Raw genomic sequence first — 13,881 nt, 5'->3', positions numbered from 1 at the left:
CAGTACTATGATGCTATACTACTCTACACTCCAGTACTATGATACTATACTACTCTACACTCCAGTACTATGATACAATACAACTCTACACTCCAGCACGATACTACTCTACACTCCAGTACTATGATGCTATACTACTCTACACTCCAGTACTATGATACAATACTACTCTACACTCCAGTACTATACTACTCTACACTCCAGTACTATGATGCTATACTACTCTACACTCCAGTACTATGATACTATACTACTCTACACTCCAGTACTATGATACTATACTACTCTACACTCCAGTAATATGATGCTATACTACTCTACACTCCAGTACTATGATGCTATACTACTCTACACTCCAGTACTATACTACTCTACACTCCAGTACTATGATGCTATATTACTCTACACTCCAGTACTATACTACTCTGCACTCCAGTACTATGATGCTATACTACTCTACACTCCAGTACTATGATACTATACTACTCCGCCATCTAGTGCTATACTGCTATACTACTGTACTACTATATTGCCATGCTACTATACCACTCTACACTCTAGTACTATACCACTGTACTATACCACTGTACCCCTATACTGCTAACCAATAGTACAAAAAAGTGCAAAAAAAGGTGTTAGGTGAACAATAGGTAGGTAAAGAAACAAAACAACAGTAAAAAGACAGGCTATATACAGTAGAGAGGCTATATACAGTAGAAAGGCTATATACAGTAGAAAGGTTATATACAGTAGAGAGGCTATATACAGTAGCGAGGCTACATACAGTAGAGAGGCTACATACAGTAGAGATATATACAGTAGAGAGGCTATATATACAGTAGAGAGGCTACATACAGTAGATAGGCTATATACAGTAGAGGCTATATACAGTAGAGAGGCTATATACAGTAGAGAGGCTATACACAGTAGATAGGCTATATAGAGTAGAGAGGCTATATACAGTAGCGCGGCTACATACAGTAGAGAGGCTACATACAGTAGAGGGGCTATATACAGTAGAGGCTACATACAGTAGAGGCTATATACAGTAGCGAGGCTACATACAGTAGATAGGCTATATACAGTAGAGGCTATATACACAGTAGAGAGGGTGTATACAGTAGAGGCTATATACAGTAGAGAGGTTGTATACAGTAGAGGCTATATACAGTAGAGAGGCTACATACAGTAGAGAGGGTGTATACAGTAGAGGCTATATACAGTAGAGAGGGTGTATACAGTAGAGGCTATATACAGTAGAGGCTATATACAGTAGAGGCTATATACAGTAGAGAGGCTATATACAGTAGAGGCTATATACAGTAAAGGCTATATACAGTAGAGAGGCTATATACAGTAGAGAGGCTATATACAGTAAAGGCTATATACAGTAGAGAGGCTATATACAGTAGAGAGGCTATATACAGTAGAGAGGGTGTATACAGTAGAGGATATATACAGTAGAGGCTACATACAGTAGAGAGGCTATATACAGTAGAGAGGCTATATACAGTAAATGCTATATACAGTAGAGAGGCTATATACAGTAGAGGCTATATACAGTAGAGGCTATATACAGTTGAGAGGCTATATACAGTAGAGAAGCTATATACAGTAAAGGCTATATACAGTAGAGAGGCTATATACAGTAGTAAGGCTATATACAGTAGAGAGGCTATATACAGTAGAGAGGCTATATACAGTAGTGAGGCTATATACAGTAGTAAGGCTACATACAGACACCGGTTAGTCAGGCTGATTGAGGTAGTATGTACATGTAGATATGGTTAACGTGACTATGAATATATGATGAACAGAGAGTAGCAGTAGTGTGAAAGAGGGGTTGGCGGGTGGTGGGACACCATGCAGATAGCCCGGTTATCCAATGTGTGGGAGCACTGGTTGGTTGGGCCAATTGAGGTAGTATGTACATGAATGTATATTTAAAATGACTATGCATATATGATGAACAGAGAGTAGTAGCAGCAGCGTAAAATAGGGGTTGGGGGGCACACAATGCAAATAGTCCAGGTAGCCATTTGATTACCTGTTCAGGAGTCTTATGACTTGGGGGTAAAAACTGTTGAGAAGCCTTTTTGTCCTAGACTTGGCACTCTGGTACCGCTTGCCATGTGGTAGTAGAGGGAACAGTCTATGACTGGGGTGGCTGGGGTCTTTGACAATTTTTACACCGCCTGGTGTAGAGGTCCTGGATGGGAGACAGCTTAACCCCAGTGAACTTCTGGGCCGCACGCACTACCCTCTGAAGTGCCTTGCGGTCAAAGGCCGAGCAATTGCCGTAACAGGCAGCGATGAAACCGGTCAGGATGCTCTCGATGTTGCAGCTGTAGAACCTATTGAGGATCTGAGGACCCATGCCAAATCTTTTTAGTTTCCTGAGGGGGAATAGGTTTTGTTGTGCCCTGTTCACGACTGCCTTGGTGTGTTCGGACCATTCTAGTTTGTTGTTGATGTGGACACCAAGGAACTAGAAGCTCTCAACCTGCTCCACTACAGCCCTGTCGATGAGAATGGGGGTGTGCTCAGTCCTCCTTTTCCTGTAGTCCACAATCATCACCTTAGTCTTGGATACGTTGAGGGATAGGTTGTTATTCTGGCACCACACGGCCAGGTCTCTGACCTCCTCCCTATAGGCGGTCTCATCATTGTCAGTGATCAGGCCTATCACTGTTGTATCGTCAGCAAACTTAATGATGGTGTTGGAGTCGTGCCTGGCGATGCAGTCATGGGTGAACAGGGAGTACAGGAGGGGACTGAGCACGCACCCCTGGGGAGCTCCAGTGTTGAGGATCAGCGTGGCAGATGTGTTGCTACCTACCCTCACCACCTGGGGGCTGCCCATCAGGAAGTCCAGGATCCAGTTGCAGAGGGAGGTGTTTAGGCCCAGGATCCTTAGCTTAGTGATGAGCTTTAAGGGCAACTATGGTGTTGAATGCTGAGCTGTAGTCAATGAATAGCATTCTCACATAGGTGTTCCCTTTGTCCAGGTGGGAAAGGGCAGTGTGGAGTGAAATCAGTACAAGGCGAGGTCAGTACAGGTGCATCAAAGCTGGGACCGAGAGACTGAAAAACAGCTTCTATCTCAAGGCCATCAGACTGTTAACCACCACTAACATTGAGTGGCTGCTGCCAACACACTGACTCAACTCCAGCCACTTAAATAATGGGAATTGATGGGAAATGATATAAAATATATCACTAGCCACTTTAAACAATGCTACCTAATATAATGTTTACATACCCTACATTATTCATCTCATATGCATACGTATATACTGTACTCTATATAATCTACTGCATCTTTATGTAATACATGTATCACTAGCCACTTTAACTATGCCACTTTGCTTCATCTCATATGTATATACTGCACTCAATACCATCTACTGTATCTTGCCTATGCCGCTCTGTAACATCACTCATTCATGTATCTTTATGTACATATTCTTTATCCCCTTACACTGTGTACAAGACAGTAGTTTTGGAATTGTTAGCTAGATTACTTGTTGGGTATACTGCATTGTCGGAACTAGAAGTACAAGCATTTCTCTACACTCGCATTAACATCTGCTAACCATGTGTATGTGACAAATAACATTTGATTTGATTTGATCTGATCACAAAAGTCTTCCGGAGCAACTGATGTTCTCATGCATGCCTCAGTGTTGCTTGCCTCGAAGCGAGCATAGAAGTGACTTAGGCTCATGTCACTGGGCAGCTCGCGGCTGTGCTTCTCTTTGTAGTCTGTAATGGTTTGCAAGCCCTGCCACATCCGACGAGCGTGGGAGCCGGTGTATTCAATCTTAGCCCTGTATTTACGCTTTTCCTGTTTGATGGTTCGTCGCAGGGCATAGCAGGAGTACTTTTAAACTTCCGGCTTAGAGTCCCGCACCTTGAAAGCGGCAGCTCTACCCTTTAGCTCAGTGAATGTTGCCTGTGATGGCTTCTGGTATGTCACTGTGGGGACGACGTCCTCAATGCACTTTTCTTATTATTTTTGTATCTTTTATTTTACCTTTATTTAACAAGGCAAGTCAGTTAAGAACAAATTCTTATTTTCAATAACGGCCTGGGAACAGTGGGTTAACTGCCTGTTCAGGGGCAGAACGACAGATTTGTTTGTACCTTGTCAGCTCGGGGATTCGAACTTGCAACCTTTCGGTTACTAGTCCAACGCTCTAACCACTAGGCTACCCTGCAAAGCCAGTGACTGAGAGAAGAGAGATCAGGGTCCAGAGTAACGCCGAGGTCCTTCACAGTTTTATTTGAGACGACTGTACAACCATTAAGATTAATTGTCAGATTCAACAGAAGATCTCTTTGTTTCTTGGGACCTAGAACAAGCATCTCTGTTTTGTCCGAGTTTAAAAGTAGAAAGTTTGCAGCATCCACTTCCTTATGTCTGAAACACAGGCTTCTAGCGAGGGCAATTTTGGGGCTTCACCCTGTTTCATTGAAATGTACAGCTGTGTGTCATCCGCATAGCAGTGAAAGTTAACATTATGTTTTCGAATGACATCCCCAAGAGGTAAAATATATAGTGAAAACAATAGTGGTCCTAAAACGGAACCTTGAGGAACACCGAAATTTACAGTTGATTTGTCAGAGGACAAACCATTCACAGAAACAAACTGATATCTTTCCGACAGATAAGATCTAAACCAGGCCAGAACTTGTCCGTGTAGACCAATTTGGGTTTCCAATCTCTCCAAAAGAATGTGGTGATCAGTGGTATCAAAAGCAGCACTAAGGTCTAGGAGCACGAGGACAGATGCAGAGCCTCGGTCTGATGCCATTAAAAGGTCATTTACCACCTTCACAAGTGCAGTCTCAGTGCTATGATGGGGTCTAAAACCAGACTGAAGCATTTCATATACATTGTTTGTCTTCAGGAAGGTAGTGAGTTGCTGCGCAACAGCCTTTTCTAAAAATTTTGAGAGGAATGGAAGATTCGATATAGGCCATAGTTTTTTATATTTTCTGGGTCAAGGTTTAGCTTTTTCAAGAGAGGCTTTATTACTGCCACTTTTTGTGAGTTTGGTACACATCCGGTGGATAGAGAGACGTTTATTATGTTCAACATAGGAGGGCCAAGCACAGGAAGCAGCTCTTTCAGTAGTTTAGTTGGAATAGGGTCCAGTAAAGTCCGTAATTTGCTTTCTAATAATCATGATCTTTTCCTCAAAGAAGTTCATTCAATTTTTTCTGCTGAAGTGAAAGCCATCCTCTCTTGGGGAATGTTGCTATTTAGTTGACTGCGACATTATCAAAACTACGTTTTGGATTGTTCTTATTTTCCTCAATTAAGTTGGAAAAATAGGATCATCGAGCAGCAGTGAGGGCTCTTCAATACTGCACAATACCAAGCTAGTCGGAAGACTTCCAGTTTGGTGTGGCACCATTTCCTACTACTCTACCTCTCAACTCTACTACTCTACACTCTACTACTCTACCGCTCTACTACTCTACTACTCTACCACTCTACACTCTACTACTCTACCGCTCTACTACTCTACTACTCTACCACTCTACACTCTACTACTCTACCACTCTACACTCTACCACTCTACTACTCTACCACTCTACTACTCTACCACTCTACCACTCTACCACTCTACTACTCTACTACTCTACACTCTACTACTCTACCACTCTACTACTCTACCACTCTACACTCTACTACTCTACAACTCTACTACTCTACTACTCTACCCTCTACTACTCTACCCTCTACTACTCTACTACTCTACACTCTACTACTCTACCGCTCTACTACTCTACCACTCTACCACTCTACCACTCTACACTCTACTACTCTACCCTCTACTACTCTACCACTCTACACTCTACTACTCTACCCTCTACTACTCTACCACTCTACCACTCTACACTCTACTACTCTACCCTCTACTACTCTACTACTCTACCCTCTACTACTCTACCCTCTACTACTCTACTACTCTACACTCTACTACTCTACCGCTCTACTACTCTACCACTCTACCACTCTACCACTCTACACTCTACTACTCTACCCTCTACTACTCTACCACTCTACACTCTACTACTCTACCCTCTACTACTCTACCACTCTACCACTCTACCACTCTACACTCTACCCTCTACTACTCTACCACTCTACCACTCTACACTCTACTACTCTACACTCTACCACTCTACACTCTACTACTCTACACTCTACCACTCTACACTCTACTACTCTACCGCTCTACTACTCTACCACTCTACCACTCTACTACTCTACTACTCTGCCACTCTAAACTCTACCACTCTACTACTCTACACTCTACTACTCTGCCACTACCACTCTACTACTCTACTACTCTACCACTCTACTACTCTACTACTCTGCCACTCTAAACTCTACCACTCTACTACTCTACTACTCTGCCACTCTAAACTCTACCACTCTACTACTCTACACTCTACTACTCTACCACTCTACACTCTACTACTCTACAACTCTACTACTCTACTACTCTACCCTCTACTACTCTACCCTCTACTACTCTACTACTCTACCACTCTACCACTCTACACTCTACCACTCTACCACTCTACACTCTACTACTCTACCCTCTACTACTCTACCACTCTACCACTCTACCACTCTACACTCTACCCTCTACTACTCTACCACTCTACCACTCTACACTCTACTACTCTACACTCTACCACTCTACACTCTACTACTCTACACTCTACCACTCTACACTCTACTACTCTACCGCTCTACTACTCTACCACTCTACCACTCTACTACTCTACTACTCTGCCACTCTAAACTCTACCACTCTACTACTCTACACTCTACTACTCTGCCACTACCACTCTACTACTCTACTACTCTACCACTCTACTACTCTACTACTCTGCCACTCTAAACTCTACCACTCTACTACTCTACTACTCTGCCACTCTAAACTCTACCACTCTACAACTCTACTACTCTACTACTCTACCCTCTACTACTCTACCCTCTACTACTCTACTACTCTACCACTCTACCACTCTACACTCTACCACTCTACCACTCTACCACTCTACTACTCTACCCTCTACTACTCTACCCTCTACTACTCTACTACTCTACCACTCTACTACTCTACTACTCTACCACTCTACTACTCTACACTCTACTACTCTACCACTCTACACTCTACTACTCTACAACTCTACTACTCTACTACTCTACCCTCTACTACTCTACCCTCTACTACTCTACTACTCTACCACTCTACCACTCTACACTCTACCACTCTACCACTCTACTACTCTACTACTCTACTACTCTACCCTCTACTACTCTACCCTCTACTACTCTACACTCTACTACTCTGCCACTACCACTCTACTACTCTACCACTCTACTACTCTACACTCTACTACTCTACCACTCTACTACTCTACACTCTACCACTCTACCACTCTACACTCTACTACTCTACCCTCTACTACTCTACCACTCTACTACTCTACACTCTACTACTCTGCCACTACCACTCTACTACTCTACCACTCTACTACTCTACACTCTACCACTCTACCACTCTACACTCTACTACTCTACCCTCTACTACTCTACCACTCTACTACTCTACACTCTACTACTCTACCACTCTACACTCTACTACTCTACAACTCTACTACTCTACTACTCTACCCTCTACTACTCTACCCTCTACTACTCTACTACTCTACCACTCTACCACTCTACACTCTACCACTCTACCACTCTACACTCTACTACTCTACCCTCTACTACTCTGCCACTACCACTCTACTACTCTACTACTCTACCACTCTACTACTCTACCCTCTACTACTCTACCCTCTACTACTCTACTACTCTACCACTCTACCACTCTACACTCTACCACTCTACCACTCTACACTCTACTACTCTACCCTCTACTACTCTACTACTCTACCACTCTACCACTCTACACTCTACCACTCTACCACTCTACACTCTACTACTCTACCCTCTACTACTCTACCACTCTACTACTCTACCCTCTACTACTCTACCCTCTACTACTCTACTACTCTACCACTCTACCACTCTACACTCTACCACTCTACCACTCTACACTCTACTACTCTACCACTCTACCACTCTACACTCTACTACTCTGCCACTACCACTCTACACTCTACTACTCTACACTCTACTACTCTACCACTCTACCACTCTACACTCTACCACTCTACTACTCTACACTCTACTACTCTACCACTCTACTACTCTACACTCTACCACTCTACTACTCTACACTCTACTACTCTACCACTCTACCACTCTACACTCTACTACTCTACCACTCTACTACTCTACACTCTACCACTCTACTACTCTACACTCTACTACTCTACCACTCTACCACTCTACACTCTACTACTCTACCACTCTACTACTCTACACTCTACCACTCTACCACTCTACACTCTACTACTCTACCACTCTACTACTCTACCACTCTACTACTCTACACTCTACTACTCTACCACTCTACTACTCTACACTCTACCACTCTACTACTCTACACTCTACTACTCTACCACTCTACCACTCTACACTCTACTACTCTACCACTCTACTACTCTACACTCTACCACTCTACCACTCTACACTCTACTACTCTACCACTCTACTACTCTACCCTCTACTACTCTACCCTCTACTACTCTACTACTCTACCACTCTACCACTCTACACTCTACCACTCTACCACTCTACACTCTACTACTCTACCCTCTACTACTCTGCCACTACCACTCTACTACTCTACCACTCTACTACTCTACCCTCTACTACTCTACCCTCTACTACTCTACTACTCTACCACTCTACCACTCTACACTCTACCACTCTACCACTCTACACTCTACTACTCTACCCTCTACTACTCTGCCACTACCACTCTACTACTCTACCACTCTACTACTCTACCACTCTACTACTCTACCCTCTACTACTCTACCCTCTACTACTCTACTACTCTACCACTCTACCACTCTACACTCTACCACTCTACCACTCTACACTCTACTACTCTACCCTCTACTACTCTACCCTCTACTACTCTACTACTCTACCACTCTACTACTCTACTACTCTACCACTCTACTACTCTACACTCTACTACTCTACCACTCTACTACTCTACACTCTACTACTCTACCACTCTACTACTCTACACTCTACTACTCTACCACTCTACCACTCTACCACTCTACTACTCTACACTCTACTACTCTACCACTCTACTACTCTACACTCTACTACTCTACCACTCTACTACTCTGCCACTACCACTCTACACTCTACTACTCTACTACTCTACTACTCTACACTCTACTACTCTACTACTCTACCACTCTACTACTCTACACTCTACTACTCTACCACTCTACTACTCTACCCTCTACTACTCTACCACTCTACTACTCTACACTCTACTACTCTACTACTCTACCACTCTACTACTCTACACTCTACCACTCTACACTCTACTACTCTACCCTCTACTACTCTACCACTCTACTACTCTACTACTCTACTACTCTACTACTCTACCACTCTACACTCTACTACTCTACCACACTACCACTCTACACTCTACTACTCTACCCTCTACTACTCTACCACTCTACTACTCTACTACTCTACTACTCTACTACTCTACCACTCTACACTCTACTACTCTACCACACTACCACTCTACACTCTACTACTCTACCCTCTACTACTCTACCACTCTACTACTCTACTACTCTACTACTCTACTACTCTACCACTCTACACTCTACTACTCTACTACTCTACCACTCTACTACTCTACTACTCTACTACTCTACTACTCTACCACTCTACACTCTACTACTCTACCACTCTACCACTCTACACTCTACTACTCTACCACTCTACTACACTACACTCTACTACTCTACTACTCTACTACTCTACTACTCTACTACTCTACACTCTACTACTCTACACTCTACTACGCTACACTCTACTACTCTACTACTCTACCGATCTACTACTCTACACTCTACTACTCTACACTCTACTACTCTACACTCTACTACTCTACTACTCTACTACGCTACACTCTACTACTCTACTACTCTACCGATCTACTACTCTACACTCTACTACTCTACACTCTACTACTCTACTACTCTACACTCTACTACGCTACACTGTCCTACTCTACTACTCTACACTCTACTACTTTACACTCTACCACTCTACCACCATACTACTCTACTACTCTACACTCTACCACTCTACTATTCTACTACTCTACACTCTACTACTCTACACTACTACTCTACTACTCTACACTACTACTCTACACTCTACTACTCTACTACTCTACTACTCTACACTCTACTACTCTACTACTCTACTACTCTACACTCTACACTCTACACTCTACTACGCTACACTCTACTACTCTACTACTCTACTACTCTACTACTCTACACTCTACTACTCTACTACTCTACACTCTACTACGCTACACTCTACTACTCTACACTCTACCACTCTACACTACTGCTCTACACTCTACCACTCTACCACTCTACCACACTACCACTCTACTACTCTACACTCTACCACTCTACTATTCTACTACTCTACACTCTACTACTCTACACTACCACTCTACACCTCTACAACTCTACTACTCTACTACTCTACTACTCTACACTCTACCACTCTACACTACTGCTCTACACTCTACCACTCTACCACAATACCACTCTACAGCTCTACACTCTACCACTCTACACCTCTACAACTCTACTACTCTACTACTCTACACTCTACTACTCTACTACTCTACACTCTACCACTCTACCACTCTACACCTCTACAACTCTACCACTCTACCACTCTACTACTCTTCCACTCTACCACTCTACTACTCTACTACTCTACTACTCTACACTACTACTCTACCACTCTACACTCTACTACTCTACACTACTACTCTACTACTCTACCACTCTACTACTCTACTACTCTACTACTCTACCACTCTACTACTCTACTACTCTACTACTCTACACTACTACTCTACCACTCTACTACTCTACTACTCTACACTACTACTCTACCACTCTACTACTCTACTACTCTACCACTCTACCACTCTACTACTCTACTACTCTACCACTCTACTACTCTACTACTCTACACTCTACCACTCTACTACTCTACCACTCTACTACTCTACACTACTACTCTACTACTCTACCACTCTACTACTCTACTACTCTACCACTCTACTACTCGACTACTCTACCACTCTACTACTCTACACTACTACTCTACCACTCTACTACTCTACTACTCTACTACTCTACCACTCTACTACTCTACTACTCTACTACTCTACACTACTACTCTACCACTCTACTACTCTACTACTCTACACTACTACTCTACCACTCTACTACTCTACTACTCTACCACTCTACCACTCTACTACTCTACTACTCTACCACTCTACTACTCTACTACTCTACACTCTACCACTCTACTACTCTACCACTCTACTACTCTACACTACTACTCTACTACTCTACCACTCTACTACTCTACTACTCTACCACTCTACTACTCGACTACTCTACCACTCTACTACTCTACTACTCTACCACTCTACTACTCGACTACTCTGCCACTCTACTACTCTACTACTCTACACTACTACTCTACCACTCTACTACTCTACTACTCTACACTACTACTCTACTACTCTACCACTCTACTACTCTACTACTCTACCACTCTACTACTCGACTACTCTACCACTCTACTACTCGACTACTCTACCACTCTACTACTCTACTACTCTACCACTCTACTACTCGACTACTCTGCCACTCTACTACTCTACTACTCTACACTACTACTCTACCACTCTACTACTCTACCACTCTACTACTCTACTACTCTACCACTCTACTACTCGACTACTCTGCCACTCTACTACTCTACTACTCTACACTACTACTCTACCACTCTACCACTCTACTACTCTACACTACTACTCTACTACTCTACACTACTACTCTACTACTCTACCACTCTACTACTCTACTACTCTACCACTCTACTACTCGACTACTCTACCACTCTACTACTCGACTACTCTACCACTCTACTACTCTACTACTCTACCACTCTACTACTCGACTACTCTGCCACTCTACTACTCTACTACTCTACACTACTACTCTACCACTCTACTACTCTACTACTCTACCACTCTACTACTCGACTACTCTGCCACTCTACTACTCTACTACTCTACACTACTACTCTACCACTCGACTACTCTACCACTCTACTACTCTACTACTCTACCACTCTACTACTCGACTACTCTGCCACTCTACTACTCTACTACTCTACACTACTACTCTACCACTCTACTACTCTACCACTCTACTACTCTACTACTCTACTACTCTACTCTACTACTCTACCACTCTACTACTCTACACTACTACTCTACACTCTACCACTCTACTACTCTACTACTCTACACTACTACTCTACACTCTACCACTCTACTACTCTACTACTCTACTACTCTACACTACTACTCTACCACTCTACTACTCTACTACTCTACCACTCTACACTCTACTACTCTACTACTCTACCACTCTACCACTCTACCACTCTACTACTCTACCACTCTACTACTCTACCACTCTACTACTCTACTCTACTACTCTACTACTCTACTACTCTACACTACTACTCTACACTCTACCACTCTACTACTCTACTACTCTACACTACTACTCTACACTCTACCACTCTACTACTCTACTACTCTACTACTCTACACTACTACTCTACCACTCTACTACTCTACTACTCTACCACTCTACACTCTACTACTCTACTACTCTACCACTCTACTACTCTACTACTCTACTACTCTACTACTCTACCACTCTACTACTCTTCCACTCTACCACTCTACACTCTACCACTCTACCACTCTACTACTCTACCACTCTACCACTCTACCACTCTACCACTCTACCACTCTACCACTCTACCACTCTACACTCTACCACTCTACCACTCTACTACTCTACCACTCTACCACTCTACTACTCTACCACTCTACCACTCTACTACTCTACCACTCTAAACTCTACCACTCTACTACTCTACACTCTACTACTCTTCCACACTACTACTCTACCACTCTAAACTCTACCACTCTACTACTCTACACTCTACTACTCTTCCACACTACTACTCTACCACTCTAAACTCTACCACTCTAAACTCTACCAATCTACCACTCTACTACTCTACACTCTACCACACTACTACTCTACACTACTACTTTACACTCTACTACTCTACACTCTACTACTCTACTACTCTACACTCTACTACTCTACACTACTACTCTACACTCTACCACTCTACTACTCTACTACTCTACACTACTACTCTACTACTCTACCACTCTACACTCTACACTCTACTAGTCTACTACTCTACTACTCTACACTACTACTCTACACCTCTACTACTCTACTCTACTACTCTACACTCTACCACTCTACTACTCTACTACTCTACACTACTACTCTACTACTCTACTACTCTACTACTCTACACTCTACTACTCTACTACTCTACTACTCTACACTCTACCACTCTACTACTCTACTACTCTACTACTCTACTACTCTACTACTCTACACTCTACTACTCTACTACTCTACTATACTACTCTACACTACTACTCTACTACTCTACTACTCTACTACTCTACACTCTAC

Source organism: Oncorhynchus mykiss, chromosome 7 (genome assembly GCF_057628025.1).
Source record: "Oncorhynchus mykiss isolate SJ-2025 chromosome 7, ASM5762802v1, whole genome shotgun sequence".
NCBI classification, from domain to species: Eukaryota; Metazoa; Chordata; class Actinopteri; order Salmoniformes; family Salmonidae; genus Oncorhynchus; species Oncorhynchus mykiss.
This window is presented reverse-complemented; position numbering follows the sequence as displayed.